The following is a 15,169-nucleotide window of genomic DNA, read 5'->3' as shown; positions in this document are numbered from 1 at the left end:
TTTTTATATATTATTTTTATTCTCAATATTTTTATCTTATTTACGTGCCTAACATTTAAAAATAGTCTCATTTTTATTCCGTTTTAATTCTATTAACAGTTATAATGTCAGAATAATATTAAGCCAACATTAAAGACTTAAATAGAATGTTAACTTTAGAATTTATTGAAAACGTGACTCTTTTATTTAAGTAACTTACCCTTTTCCTTTTTAGTTACTACATATTTTGGAAGAACCGAATAATAGGTAAAGGTCAGTAAGAGGAGTGTTAGACCATCTCCAGTAGGGAACTCATCCCAGTTCCTGTTTATGGCCCACTGTCATAAAAAGTAACTCCACATCAGCTTTTGCATCATAAACAATAAATAGGAACTCAAAGCATCTCTCTCTTCTCCATTAGGAGGAACTAACTTTAGTCCCTATTGTGGTCCCACTTAATTAATTAATTAAAATACTTAAAATTAATATAATTAATTTTTTTCAATAATATTATTTAAATTTATAAATTTAAAAATAATTCATTATTAAAAGATATTAATATTAAATAAATTCATATATAATAATAATACACAATATATAATTCGAGATTATACTAATTTATAGTTTTGTGTTTACAACTGCTAATTTTAATAATATTATTAGCATTTTAAATTTTAAAAATAAAAATAACCAACTCAACTAAAAATTATTTTATAAGGTATAAAAATTAAATTTATTTTTTAATGTAAGTAAATTTAATTAATTATAATTTAATATAATAATATAAATAATATTCAATATTAATTATAATATAAATAATTAATTAATAAAAACTTAATTATTTAATCTAATTAATTATTTAATTAATTATTATTTAAATAATTAATATAAATTATTAATTAAATAAAAATATAATTATTTAATATAATTTTTATTATAATTATTACTAATTTAATTATTATTTAATTATTTAATTATTTCAGATTTTATATTATTATTTTTTTATAATAACTTGCCAAATGGCAAGTTGTTATTGGTTAATTTGAGTCCCTGCTTAGAGGGACTCCCTTACCTTGATCCTTGTGCGGGAACTCACTCCTTCTCTCCTTCAATGGTTAGAGTTCCTATATGTCAGAAAAAAGTCAAAGAGGAACTCACCATTGGAGGTGCTCTTAGGGGGCTAGCAGATTTTGTAAGTTGTAGTAATTAATTAGTCATCAATAGTATATTTAATGGTGTGAGATTTCATCTAATGATAGAGAATCACTCATTTTTCTTTTGCTAGCTAAATGTTGGCCAAATTTTAATAAATCTGCTGGTCCCTAGACTTTTCCGTATAGTAATAGTACACAATCGCAATTCACAACTCACAACTCACACGTCATAAAAACTAAAAGAAATAAACGGAGAGAGAGAGAGAGATCAGAGCGGCAAAAACAGAGGGGTTGGGTAAGAAGAAAAGAGATGTCCCCGGCGATTAAGAAAAAGACTTCGCCGGTGAAGGAGAAAGAGATGGCGGCAGAGTCTCAGATCACTGGCGAGGAGTAAGGAGGAGCTCGCCGGTGATGGTGACAGTGACGACCCAGAGGACGACGGTGAGAAGAAAGAAGAGGTGACGAAGAAGAAGGCAGATTTTCTGCTCTGTTTCTGGCGAACAGAAGAGATGAAGAACAAGAAATCAGAGACAACGCCGGCTGTGCATGCAAGCTTCTGGTCACAGAGTAAATTTTATTTTGTTTTTTTTTTAAACTCAGTAAATTTTTTATTTATTATTTATTTTTTTTTTCAGAAAGAGAAAGAGATGATGGTGATGGTCGTTGAAGCGGCTAAGAAGAAGAAGAATGGCAGCGGTGAGTGGTGCTAAGAGCAAAAAGTCAGAGGAGCGGCGCAGAGAAGTGAGAATAGGGCCGTGGTGCTGCTGCATGCAGAAAAAGCGTTCGGTAAAGACAGATCGGAGCAGAAAGACAGACGATGCCGCTGATGGAAGTTCTGTCTCAGTGAAGATAAAGGTTATTTTTTTTTTTGTCAACACATATTTTTTTCTTAATTTTTTTTATCAAAAATTGATTTATTTACTACAAAAACAACTGTTCTATTTTTTTTTTCAAATCTGCTTCTGTTTTTGGATGAAGGTTGAGGATCTGTTGGTGTTTGAGTGATGGTTGATGTCTGCAGTTTCAGGTATTTTGTTTCTGTATTAGTGATGGCCGGATGTCAATTGGTGTATGATGTATATGGTTGTGTTTGGCTGAAGTTGTGGATTTCAAATTGGGTGCGTGGATCTGAAACTTTTTATGGTTTGGGTGGTTTTGCTCTTTGATTGGTTTTGGTTCGCGTATGGACTGTGAACGATGCCGCCGATGATGATGCAGAAAATTAACTCTTATTGAAGAGTTATCACATCTTTTCTTCTCTCTTCTTTTTTTTTTGGTGCCATTTTGTTCATTTGCTTGTGCCCTCTGCCGTGTTTGTTTGTGCCTTCGCTCACGAACTTTTTCGTTTTTGTTGCCATCTTTTCTTCTCTCTCCTTATTTGTCTGTGCCATTTTGTTCTTTTGCTCGTGTCTTCTGCCGTGTTGGTTGTAGAACGTTCAAATTTTTGTTACGTTTTGTGTTAAAATATTCACTGATTTATGGACTAACTTCATATTTGTTATCATTATAGCGTCAAACTTTTAAAATGATAGTGTTTATGAATCTTATAGTGAAGTTAACTTAAAAGATAAACTAGTATTATATTTTTAGTAAAATATATATTATATTAAATTAAATTATTTAACGATTTTCAATTGTATTTCTGTAAAGAACAATGTTATAATATATCTTTGTAAAAGACAATTTTATAATAGTAGTAAGCATCTTCATCTTATGTATAAACTAAGGAATTGAATAAGGGATTTGAGTAGTATGCATGAACTTCATTTTCATAAATGCAACACAATTGATATGAGAAACTAAAATGAGTAAAATTTAAATTGTTAGAACATCTTCTCCAATTTCAGTTTGCAATATGAGTTAGTGCTGTTAGTGGGCTGAAATTTTCTGATATTACTTGATAATTCCATTGTCTGTCTTGTGTAATAAGCTATGAGACCCATTGTAGTTGTGGATTGGTGTTCAGATTATCCATATTTGCTATAAGAGAATTGTTTGCCAACCACATATCTTCAGTTATTTTCACCTGATTACCCCATTCAATTCTCCCGTGTAATCCTTTTTCAGTAACTTTCCTGCCTTCAATAAGACTTCTCTATCTCCAAGACAGATTGGTAGCTTCTGCATGTAATGTAAAAGAAAGCAACAATGCGTTCAGTGTTTGCTTGACTTGAAAGTATGATAAACTATGCTTTTTGAAGTTGTAGGATTATTTCTTAATATTTTCATATGTGCAAGTCCATAAGTTTATTTCTGCTTCCATGTAGTTCATAGAGGATAGCTAGCATCACGATTCACGGGAGAGGAGATAATAATGCACTCTGAGCCTTTGCAGTTTGAGTGCAGTAACATGAGGCATATAACTCAGGGAGAAGATACAATCTGTCATCAATTGTAGAGTGCATGCATGGAGAAAAATTGAAAGTTTTTGCAAGATAAGGTCTGATTTGGTAAATTTATTTGTGGGAAAGATATATTTATTTTTTTTCAAAAGAACAAACTATATATTTATTTTAAGTTTGGCAAATAAAAAGATCACTTATCATTTTAACAAATTAGAAGTTTTTTCTAAATGCATTTAAAGAGACATTTTTTAAAGTTAATTTGTTAATTAAAAATTCTAATATAATCTCATGTATTATAGATATTCAAATTTATTCTTAATTAAATTATTAATACTAAATTTCATTCAGAATCAAAATTCTTTTTCTATTTATTTATATTATAATTATTTTAAATTTTAAAACTTATTTTACTAACAACGTTTATGATTATTTAAAACCATTTTCAGTTAATTTAAAAAATAAAGGTATTACTCTCTTTAGAAAATTATTTTTCAAAATCCAATTTTAATAAATTACTTATGAACCATAAAAAAATTTTCAAACCTAATTTTATATTTGTCTTATAAAAATTATCTTGTATTTAATATTTTTTATTTTGATATAAGATTTGATTTGGTTGATTTAAGATAAACAAAAAATATAAGTAAAGTGATTTTAATTTATCATAAAAAAAATATGAGTACGTATGATTTGATTATAGAAGAGAGAGTATTTTGTTGTAAAAAGAAGATGAATATTAAAAAAGAAACGTGTGTATTTTCTTTTGTTTTTTTTTTGTCTGAATTTGAAATATTTTAAATCTTTTTTTAAATATTTATTAGAAAAAAAATTATTTTTTAAAAATGATCTGTTAATAATAAATCAAATGGGCATGTAAAATTATGTGTCAATATTAGATGCCCTTGTGCATACTGCATAATCCAAAATACCAAATTCTTTTGTGCTTCATAAATACCTTTAGAATTTCATGAAAAATAGCACTTGGTATGTAAAATTATGTATCAATATCCGATATTTTTGTGCATATGGCATAATTCATAATACCTACTTTGCTTCAGAAATACCTCTACAATTTAATGAAAAATGACGTGTCTCTTATAAGAGCACGTGTCAGTGTCAGGTGCAGGTACTTGTGAATGTGTCACATCCTAGGTATCCCTATCTCTGCGCAGTCGGTGGTTGTGTCACATCCATCATCAGTATGCATAGGTATTTGTGAATGTATCACATCTCAGGTATCCCTATCTCTGCGCAGTCGGTGGTTGTGTCACATCCATCATCAGAATGCGTAGTCCAATAATGTACTCTGAGCCTTTTTATATAGTGGTTTGCATATATTGTCATGGAAGAGGCGACAATAATGTACTCTGAGCCTTTCCAACAGTTTGAGTGCAGTAACATCAAATATAGAGTACAATATGAGGGAGAACTGTACAATCTGTCATCAAATGCAAAGTGGCATGCATGGAGAAAAATTGGATCAATCAAAAGAACATGTAAAGATCAAAGACTTGCGAGAGAGAGGATATATGGAACACGGGTAAAATCTCATGTTCACTTAGTTTGCATATTTTTGTCTCAGTTCTTTTGTTGACACTTTAGGTCTTCTTGCAGATGTCAACATTACCGGAGAAGATGCCGTATTAGAGCCCCCTGCTGCAACGAGATTTTCCACTGTCGCCATTGTCATAATGAGGCAAAGGTCAGTCCATCTTCCTTTTTTTCAAGTTTTAGTTATGAGACATTTATATTTCTTTCCTGTTCCTCAAGTTGGCCTGCTTGTATCTGAAAAATTTAGGTGGTATTCGTTAGACTAATTTGAGAAGTATATTTGTGGAGAAAGTATAAAAGTGAATATCCATTGATTCAAACTACAACTTTGAGGAACAGTCAATTTCCTTTTAGTAGCAGATTGCAATACTTAGGACTTTCAAATCATTATTTTTAATTCTTATGTTGTGGCAATCCATTTTTTTTTCTCTTTAATTGGAACTTATTTTACCATCTATATTTCTCCGCAGGATGATATCAAGATTGATCCGAGTCTTAGACATGACATTCCCCGTCATCAAGTTAAACAGGTATGCTTATTTATTTGAACAACGATCATTTGAGTATCACAAAAATTTTGTGCTCCTTCTCCCTTCTGTTATTTCACATGTTAATCAATTAAATTGAATATTTTTGGATTGTTTTCCAGGTGATATGTTCACTGTGGGACTGAACAAGAGGTAAGTCTTGTTAATTATAAGGGAAGATCATGCTATTAACATAGATTGTGATAAAGCTTTATTTTTTCCTAGTAAGAGAAATACGAATACCTTTGTGCATGCGAGCATGGACGGAACTAGGAATTTGGTAGATGAGGGGTCAAAAATTAAAATATTATATAATCAAATATAATATTATATTATATATTTATTAATATATAATCATAATATTTATTTTATTAAGAAAATACTAATAAGGACTTGTTATATAAAAAAGTTATCTTAGTTCTTATAATTTATTTTTATTTTGGATTCGACAAAATATAAAAATGATCTATTTTTTTTAGTCTACATTGTTGAGTATTATTGCGATAGTAAGTTATATTTTTATGCTTCATATTATAAAAAAATACTATAAAATAATATAAATAAGTTGTTCTAATAACTTTGTTATATACATTTAAAACATATTCATGAATAAAATATATAAAATATAATTGTTTTAATGAATTTACTTAATATGTTATAATTTTAATATCATGAGAAAAATAAATAAATTTTAAAATAATTTACTTTCATGTATGTAGTATAATATATTAAAATTTTTTTTGTTATTATAAATATTAAAGTATTTTTATATGATAATAGGTGTGAAAATTAAGAGAAAAAATATTTAAAAAGAGAAAAAAATTTAAATATTTAAAGATTTGGAAATTTATTTAATCAAAAAGTGACTGACAATAATATATTTCTCAATTTAAGGATTGTTACTTATTTTTGAGTTTAATAATTTAATTATGTAAGATAATTACTTACTCTATTCTTCAAATAAAATTATATAATATATAATAACTTTATATAAAAATGGGTAAATACCCTTTCCGGCCCCTGAGCATTTTAAATTGGGACATGTCGCACCTTTATCATCCAAAAACCTCAACTAGGTTCTCAACCATCAACATTAGTGGACATATCAACCCCTATGATCGGTTGCCAACAGGTTGCCTGGATGACGTGTCAGGTGGAGGCTGAGTTGTCCAAATGCAGGTGCCACGTGTCACTAGAAGTTGTTGCAGGGACTAAAAACCCCTTTCCTGCCCAAACTATTCTCAGTCCCACCAGCAACACCCTCCACTCACCACCCCTCCCCAGCACTCCTCCACCACATCCTTTCCCTTCCCAAACTATTTGCATCAAGGCTCACTCCTTCTCCGATCATGGAATCAAACATATCCACCACATCCTTTCCCTTCCCATGCATGGCCAACCCACCAATCATGGCATTCCACGCCACTACATTTCTCCTTGGCATGTTCCTGAACACAACCAAGGCAGCGCCAATCCTCCCACACTTTGCATACATGTCAACCAACCCAGTCCCCACCATGACACCCACATCCCACCCAATTTCCTTCACAGCATACCCATGAACCCACCTCCCCAAGCTCACATCCCCAGACCGCGAACAAGCCGAAAGAATCGAACAAAGGCTCACATCATTCAACACAAACCCACACCCAAAAATCATTTTCCTCAAAAGCTCAAAAGCCTCCCTAGTCATCCCATTCTCAACATACCCCACAATCATCACAGTCCAAGCAACCTCATTCCTCTCTGGCATTTCATCGAACACCTTCCGCCCATTCTCCAAACCCTCCCCTTTCACCACACCTTCCAAGACCACAGTCCAAGACACCACAGTCTTCAACCCCATATCCTCAAAAACTCTTCTAACCCCACCCACAAGCCCACACTTCACATAAACATCCATCAAAGCATTGCAGACTCTAACACACCCAGAAACCCCAAGCTTCACCACAAGTGCATGAAGCTGCGAGCCCATTTTGACACAGCCGAGATGGGAGCACTTAGTGAGGACGCAGAGTACGGAGACGGGGTCAAGGGGGAGGGGGAGGGAGCGCATTTTGGAGAAAAGGCAAAGGGCATGGTTGGGGTTAGTGGCAGAGATGAGGGCAGTGTAATTGTGGAGGAGTGCTGGGGAGGGGTGGTGAGTGGAGGGTGTTGGCGGTGGGGCTGAGAACAGTTTGGGTAGGGAGGGGGTTTAGTCCCTGCAACAACTTCTAGTGACACGTGGCACCTGCATTTAGACAACTCAGCCTCCACCTGACACGTCATCCAGGCAACCTGTTGACAACCGGTCACAGGGGTCGATATGTCCACTAATGTTGATGGTTGAGGACCTGGTTGAGGTTTCTGAATGATAAAGGTGCGACATGTCCCAACTTAAAATGCTCAAGGGCCGGAAAGGGTATTTACCCTATAAAAATTAACTTTGTTAAAAAAAGTTGGGAGGCCAAGGCCTATACTTGCCCCCCCCTTTTGATCCGTTCTTGCATGCGAGTAAGCACAAGTGTTCATAGCCATAGAAGAAAGAAAAAGCTGCATAGTTAAAAGGAATCCTGAAGCTAATCACTTCATGAAGGCCCTTTAACATGTTTTGTGCAGAGTTGTTAGTATTCTTTTTGAGGTGTTTGAAACTATTCAATTATTCATTTATTCACAGGCAATCATCTATTAAAAGTTCTTGCCTTTTGTAAGTTGGAATCCTGCCATGAACTAAGTTTATTCTTGTGTTGACTCCTGCTGATTCCAGGTTCAGCAAAACTGCATTAATTGTGGAGTTTGTATGGGCAAGTACTTTTGCGGGATATGCAAGCTTTTTGATGACGATGTGAGTATTTCGTTCCGGAGCTGACAATCCCTTAAACATCCAAGTTAATGACTCTTTCGAAAAATCAACACATAGAATATACGAGATGATAATATTATTTATTTTATCTGCTGCAGGTATCTAAGAAACAATACCATTGCGGCGGCTGTGGAATTTGCAGGTATGAATTAGTAGAACATTTTCCTTTTGCCTGTTCTTCAAAAAGCATTGTATGCACTTCTAGTGTTGTTGCATTTGGTTTAGGGTACTTTTCTTCGTTAGTTATTGAATGATTCTGAAATGTTTCAATACAGAACCGGAGGATCTGAAAATTACTTCCACTGCGACAAGTGTGGTAAGTCAATTGTTTTACATTTTCATGCTTTCCTTTAAAGTAGCAACACTATTGTCTTAATTCTTGACCCGTAAGCTTCTTTACCAACTATCATTCTAACAACACTTCTTTTCTTCCAAGGTTGTTGCCACTCAACTCTGCTGAAAAATAGTCACGCTTGTGTGGAGAAGGCAATGCATCATGATTGTCCTGTTTGTTTTGAGGTTAAATTTTGTCTTTGTTAATTTTGTAATGTGCTCCTATTGGTCTATTAAAAGGGTTAATAGTCAAAATGGTCCACATGCTTGTCAATTTGGTCCTCAAAAGATCAAATGTCTCGAATTAGTCCTTTGCTAATTAGATTTTTGTCGAAATATTATGCCACATGTCATCATCTAATTGATGGAAGGCTCAATCATATTCACAATTATATCTTTCATGAACCAAGGAGACATTTGATCTTTCAATCACTAAATTTTGACGCACACCTCTCAGGAACTATTTTGACTATTAACCTGACTATTAAAATTTGATATTTTCTTCCCGGAAGTCGATCAATATACATTTATTCCCCCGCTGGGTGCTAACATGTTTACCAACAAAATGTGATGGTTTTGCAGTATTTGTTCGAATCGATGCATGAAATCGCTGTCTTGCCATGTGGACATACAATCCATATCAACTGTCTGAATGAAATGAGACAGCATTTACAGTGAGTATTGTATTGAAAGTTGGAACTCGTTTATTAGTATCTGCTCTCTTAAGTCTTATTATCGAAAAACATTGGTTCTGATACTTGCGTTTATTTATTTATTTATTGTTTTAAACATCTCAGGTATGCATGCCCTCTTTGCTCAAAGTCAGTTTTTGATATGTCAAAGGTTTGGGAGAAGTTTGACTTGGAGATTGCTGCTACACCAATGCCTGAACTATATCAAAATAAAATGGTTAGTTTTCTCTGTATTTTCTATGCCTCTAATGAGGGAATTGGAGAAATTTGATGTTTTGCGATGATCCTCTAAAGTAAACTAACACAATTTCTCCAATTTTTTGTTCTCTGATGCTTCTCTAAAGTCAACGGGTATGGTAATTGTGCTCAACTGATCATTGCAATCTAATGGGAAAGATTGTGAGGAGCAATTGTGACACCCCTATTTCATGTATTTTTATTATTAGTTTTTTAAAAAGTAAACTAACAAAAATACCCACTAAAGATTTAATAACGGGCAAAATATCTTTGAAAAATTTAAATGACAAAATACCCTCAAAAGATTTAAAAACAGAAGAAGATTTAAAAATATAAGTACATTGACATGAAGTAAATTCGGTTGTGTTTACTTCGTAATGGGCCACACCTTTTTAAATCTTGAGTGTATTTTTGCTGTTCTTATTTTTTGGGATATATTTTTTGGTGAAAGTTTTTGGAGGGCATTTTTGGTAGTTTGCTCTATTTAAGAAAAAAAAACTAGATCAATTTTAAAACTCGCCAAAACCTTTATGCATGTTTTTGAAATTGTGGAGAAATTTTCAACAAAAAAACTTTGATACAGATGACATAGATAACAAGAGGATGTGATGTGTCTCGCATTAGGATTAGGATTAATCATATTACAAAAGATCATATAAAACTATTTATAATATTTCTAAAAGTTCTTACGATTCCATAAGTATTTATAACATTTAATAAATACTTAGAATTTCGTTATAGTTCCATGAGTATGTGAATTTAGTAGTTAAGATTTTGTTATAGTTCCATGAGTATGTGAATTTAGTAGTTAAGATTTTGTGTGTATTTCCCTTCTGATTATGAGGGACAACTAATCATCGTTTTTTCTGTCCTTTTATTTTTCTTCTTTCAAACAGGTTTGGATCCTTTGCAATGATTGTGGCAGAACTAGTAACGTAAAGTACCATCTTATTGCTCAAAAGTGCTTGAATTGCAAATCCTACAACACACGACAAACTTGAGGCTGAAGAGAAAAGTGGGCATTGTTACATTTCATTTCATTCATTGAGAAAATGCATTACTCTTGTGCTTTGTGAAGGAAGTAGTGGCGACCCATCTTTAATTGGAACAACTTGAACATGGCGATAAAGCCTGGTTGGGTCGGCACATGTTCAACTTTGTCGTGTTGGGTTAACCAATTGCAATTACCCTTTTAACTGTGTTTTTAGGTGTCATATGTGAAATAATGTAAACTTTTATAATTAGCTTTATGGTTGTGGAATGTTACTAGGAACTATCTTATCTTATATACACGTTGTGTTTCACGAATATATTGAGAGTTTCATATGAAATTCTGCTGTGTTTTACCAATATCTCTAGAGTTTCATGAGAAATGGTATGTGGCATGTAAAATTGTATGTGTCAAAATTTTACACATCCTTAAGACAAGAGAAAGAACTCTGGGGTGCCAAGAAAAATTAGAAGGGAAGGAACAAAAGGTCAGGAGGCATGAGACTTTAATGTCTTTGGTAAGATCAACCAACCATGCATTTTGTTTGTGCCTTCGCTCACCAACTTTTTCGTTTTTGTTGCCATCTTTTCTTCTCTCTACTTATTTTTCTGTGCCATTTTGTTCTTTTGGTTGTGTTTTCTGCCGTGTTGGTTGTAGAACGTTTGAAGTTTTGTTACGTTTTGTGTTAAAATATTCACTGATTTATGGACTAACTTCATATTTGAAGTTTTGTTACGTTTTGTGTTAAAATATTCACTGATTTATGGACTAACTTCATATTTGTTATCATTATAGCGTCAAACTTTTAAAATGATAGTGTTTATGGATCTTATAGTGAAGTTAACTTAAAGATAACTAGCATTTAAAGAGACATTTTTTAAAGTTAATTTGTTAATTAAAAAATATAATATAATCTCATGTATTATAGATATTCAAATTTATTCTTAATTAAATTTTTAATACCAAATTTCATTCAGAATCAAAATTCTTTATCTATTTGTTTATATTATAATTATTTAAAATTTTAAAACTTATTTTACTAACAACGTTTATGATTATTTATTTAAATCCATTTTCAGTTAATTTAAAAAATAAAGATATTACTCTCTTTAGAAAATTATTTTTCAAAAACCAATTTTAATAAATTACTTATGAATCATAAAATTTTTTTCAAACCTAATTTTGTATTTGTCTTATAAAAATTATCTCGTATTTAATATTTTTTATTCTGATATAAGATTTGATTTGGTTGATTTAAGATAAACAAAAGAATATAAGTAAAGTAATTTTAATTTATCATACAAAAAAATATGAGTAAGTATGATTTGATTATAGAAAAGAGAGTATTTTATTGTAAAAAGAAGATGAATACATTAAAAAAGAAATTCCTGTATTTTCTTTTGTCTGAATTTGAAATATTTTAAATTGTTTTTTTAATATTTATTAGGAAAAAAATAATTTTTAAAAAATGACCAGTTAATAATAAATCAAATAGGTATGTAAAACTGTGTCAAATGCTCCCGTGCATATTGCATAATCCAAAATATCAAATATTGTTGTGCATATTGCATAATTCAAAATACCTACTGTACTTCAGAAATACCTTTACAATTTCACGAAGAATGACGTGTTCTATAAGAGCACGTACCAGTATCAGTGCCAGAAAAAGGTATTTGTGAGTGTGTCACATTCCAATCTCCATCTCTATCTCTGTACAGTCGATTGTTGCGTCACATCCATCATCAGTATGTATAGTCCAATAATGTACTCTGAGGCTTTTTATACAGTGGTTTGCATATGTTGTGATGGAAGAGGCGGCTTCGCAACAGTTTGAATGCAGTAATATGAAATATAGAGTACAATCTGAAAGAGAATTGTACAATCTGTCATCAAATGTAGAGTGCATGTATGGAAAAGAATTGAGTCAATCAAAAGAACATGAAAAGATCAATAAAAAGTCTGTGTAGTTTGGATTCTATATATGTTGTGTTTCACGAATATCTTGAGAGTTTTATATGAAATTCTGTCAGCTTTACCAATATCTCTAGAGTTTCATAAAAAATGGCATATGACATGTAAAATTGTATGTGTCAAAATCTTTTACACATCTTTAAGATAAGAGAAAGAACTCTAGGGTGCCAAGAAAAATTAGAAGGGAAGGAACAAAAGGGTCAGGACTCAGGAGGCACAAAATGCAATGAGACTTTCATTATGTCTTTGGTAAGATCAACCCACCATGCATTTAGTTCTTTGGTATGTCTTTTTCCTCTCCAATATTCCCTTGGGCACTGGCTGTAGTGATTGGGATTTTGATCCATTATTTTCTATATCACCATATTCATCAAGTAACAAGATTTTCTGTTGTTTACACTTTTTTTTATCTTTTTATTTTCAAATTCGTAGTTGATTACGTGGCTTCCTATATATTCTTTTGATTAAATGCTGCTGATTTTTTTTATAACTTTTGTTGGACAGCTTGAATTTTTGCATGAAAATCTACAAAGTTTTTTGGTCTATTATTCTGTGTACATGGAGCAAACCCCTGCAAACTATTTTGGATTTATTACATGTTTATATATACTAACGGTTTTACAGTTACAAAATTTATCCTAAACAATAATTTTTTAAGAGAAAAAATTATATATAGAAAAAGAAATCTTGGAGCAATAGTTGAGCTACATTTCTTCGACTGCGGCCGACAAGTGTGGCAAGTCAATTGTTTTACATTTTCTTGTTTTTCCTTAAAGTAGCAACACTGATGTCTTAATTCTTGACCCTTAAGCTTCTTTACCAACTATCATTCTAACAACATTTTTTTTCTTCCAAGGTTGTTGCTACTCAACTCTCTGCTGAAAAATAGTTACGCTTGTGTGGAGAAGGCAAAACATCATGATTGTCCTATGTTGTTTTGAGGTGAAATTTTATCTGTTAATTCTGTAATGTGTTCCTATTGGTTTATAATCAAAATGGTCCACATGTTTGTCAAATTAAAAAAGAGAGTAAAATATAAAAACAAAAATAAATTAAAAAATATTAGTTAAAATTGGATATCACAATTTTGGTTCTTTAATTGAATTCAATAGATGTACATAGTCATAAGAGGAAACATAAATTAACAACAAAATCATAAATTGTTCGTCAAATTTGTTTATACTTAAAAAGAGAGGTACTATTAAAACATATAAATTTACTTTGCATCTTTTATAATTAAAAAAAATAATGAAGTATAAATCAGTAATTTGAATAGTACCAATTAAAAATAATTTTAACAAAGTGTTTTAAAGTGCTAATAAATAATTTTTTTCATATATAAAGTAGAGTTTGATTTTCTCACATTTATTTAAGTGAACAAACAAATTGAATACTTAATTCAGTTCAAATTAATTTGGTTATTAGTGATATTTTTTAGTTATATATATATAATGAAAATTTTTCTATTTGTTGTCCAATTTTCATATTCCAAAATTTTCCTACTCTATAACTGTATAACATATTACATATGTATCCAAATGGATCCACGTTTTTTATTTTGTTACAACTTGTAACTGATAGAAGTTTTAGATTATTACTATTTAAATTAGATACATTTATAAATAAATGCGTAGTTATCAATGATGTTATGTGTATATAAAAAATTAGTTATTAAATCAATTATTTATGTAAATAGTATAGGTTAAAATATAAGATATAAATTAAAAATATATAAAATATCATACATAGTCTGAATTAACAGATTTTTTTAAATAAATAAAAAATCTTTTATTTATCAAAATATATAATTTATAATATTTTTATGAAAATTTATCTTATCTCTTATTTCATTTATAGTATAAAAAAAATAAAAATGTACGTATTTTATTTACAGTGTACTATAAATGAGATAAGACAAAAGACGATGTGATTGTATGAGATTTGTACATTTAGTTAGGGATGGAAGTGAGTCGAGTTGAGTCGAGCTAAACCAAACTCAAGTTCGACTCACGAAAATTAAGCTTAGCTCACGACTCGACTCATTAACAATCGATCCTATTTCATAAGTTCAAGTTCGGCTCAACAAAAGCTTATGAGCAGACTCGAGCTCATGAGCTGACTCAAATAATAAGAACATAATCTATAATTTTATATCAATAAATTATAATTTATATATGTTAAAGAAATAAATTTAATATATTATCTATCTATCAATTAAAAATTTTTTATTTATGTCCTACATCAAAATTATATATAAAAAATGATTATAAAATTTTAAACAATTAACAATATTAATATATATGTAAAATTATATATTACTATTATATATAATTATATTAAATTATTCATACGCATATCCTATATGCATTTAATCTATATTTTTAATATTATATATATAATTGAGCCAGCTCACGCTCACGAGTTAACGAGCTGAGTTTATTCAAGTTCAATCTCGACTCATTTAATTTATGAGCTCAAATTCAAATTCAAGTTCGACTCACTAGCTAACAAATTTAGTTTATTGAACTATTAATGGGCCTAACTCGA

General features: G+C 30.9%; 1 pseudogene; it reads left to right on the top strand.

Annotated features, from left to right (window-relative positions):
• The first annotated feature begins 1,344 nt into the window (after window positions 1-1,344).
• Window positions 1,345-11,010, top strand: LOC112770684 (probable E3 ubiquitin-protein ligase RZFP34; annotated as a pseudogene).
• The last annotated feature ends 4,159 nt before the right edge of the window (window positions 11,011-15,169 follow it).

Source organism: Arachis hypogaea, chromosome 18, assembly GCF_003086295.3.
Source record: "Arachis hypogaea cultivar Tifrunner chromosome 18, arahy.Tifrunner.gnm2.J5K5, whole genome shotgun sequence".
NCBI classification, from domain to species: Eukaryota; Viridiplantae; Streptophyta; class Magnoliopsida; order Fabales; family Fabaceae; genus Arachis; species Arachis hypogaea.
Note: the sequence above shows the minus strand (reverse complement) of the source record. Positions and strands in the feature narration are given on the sequence as shown.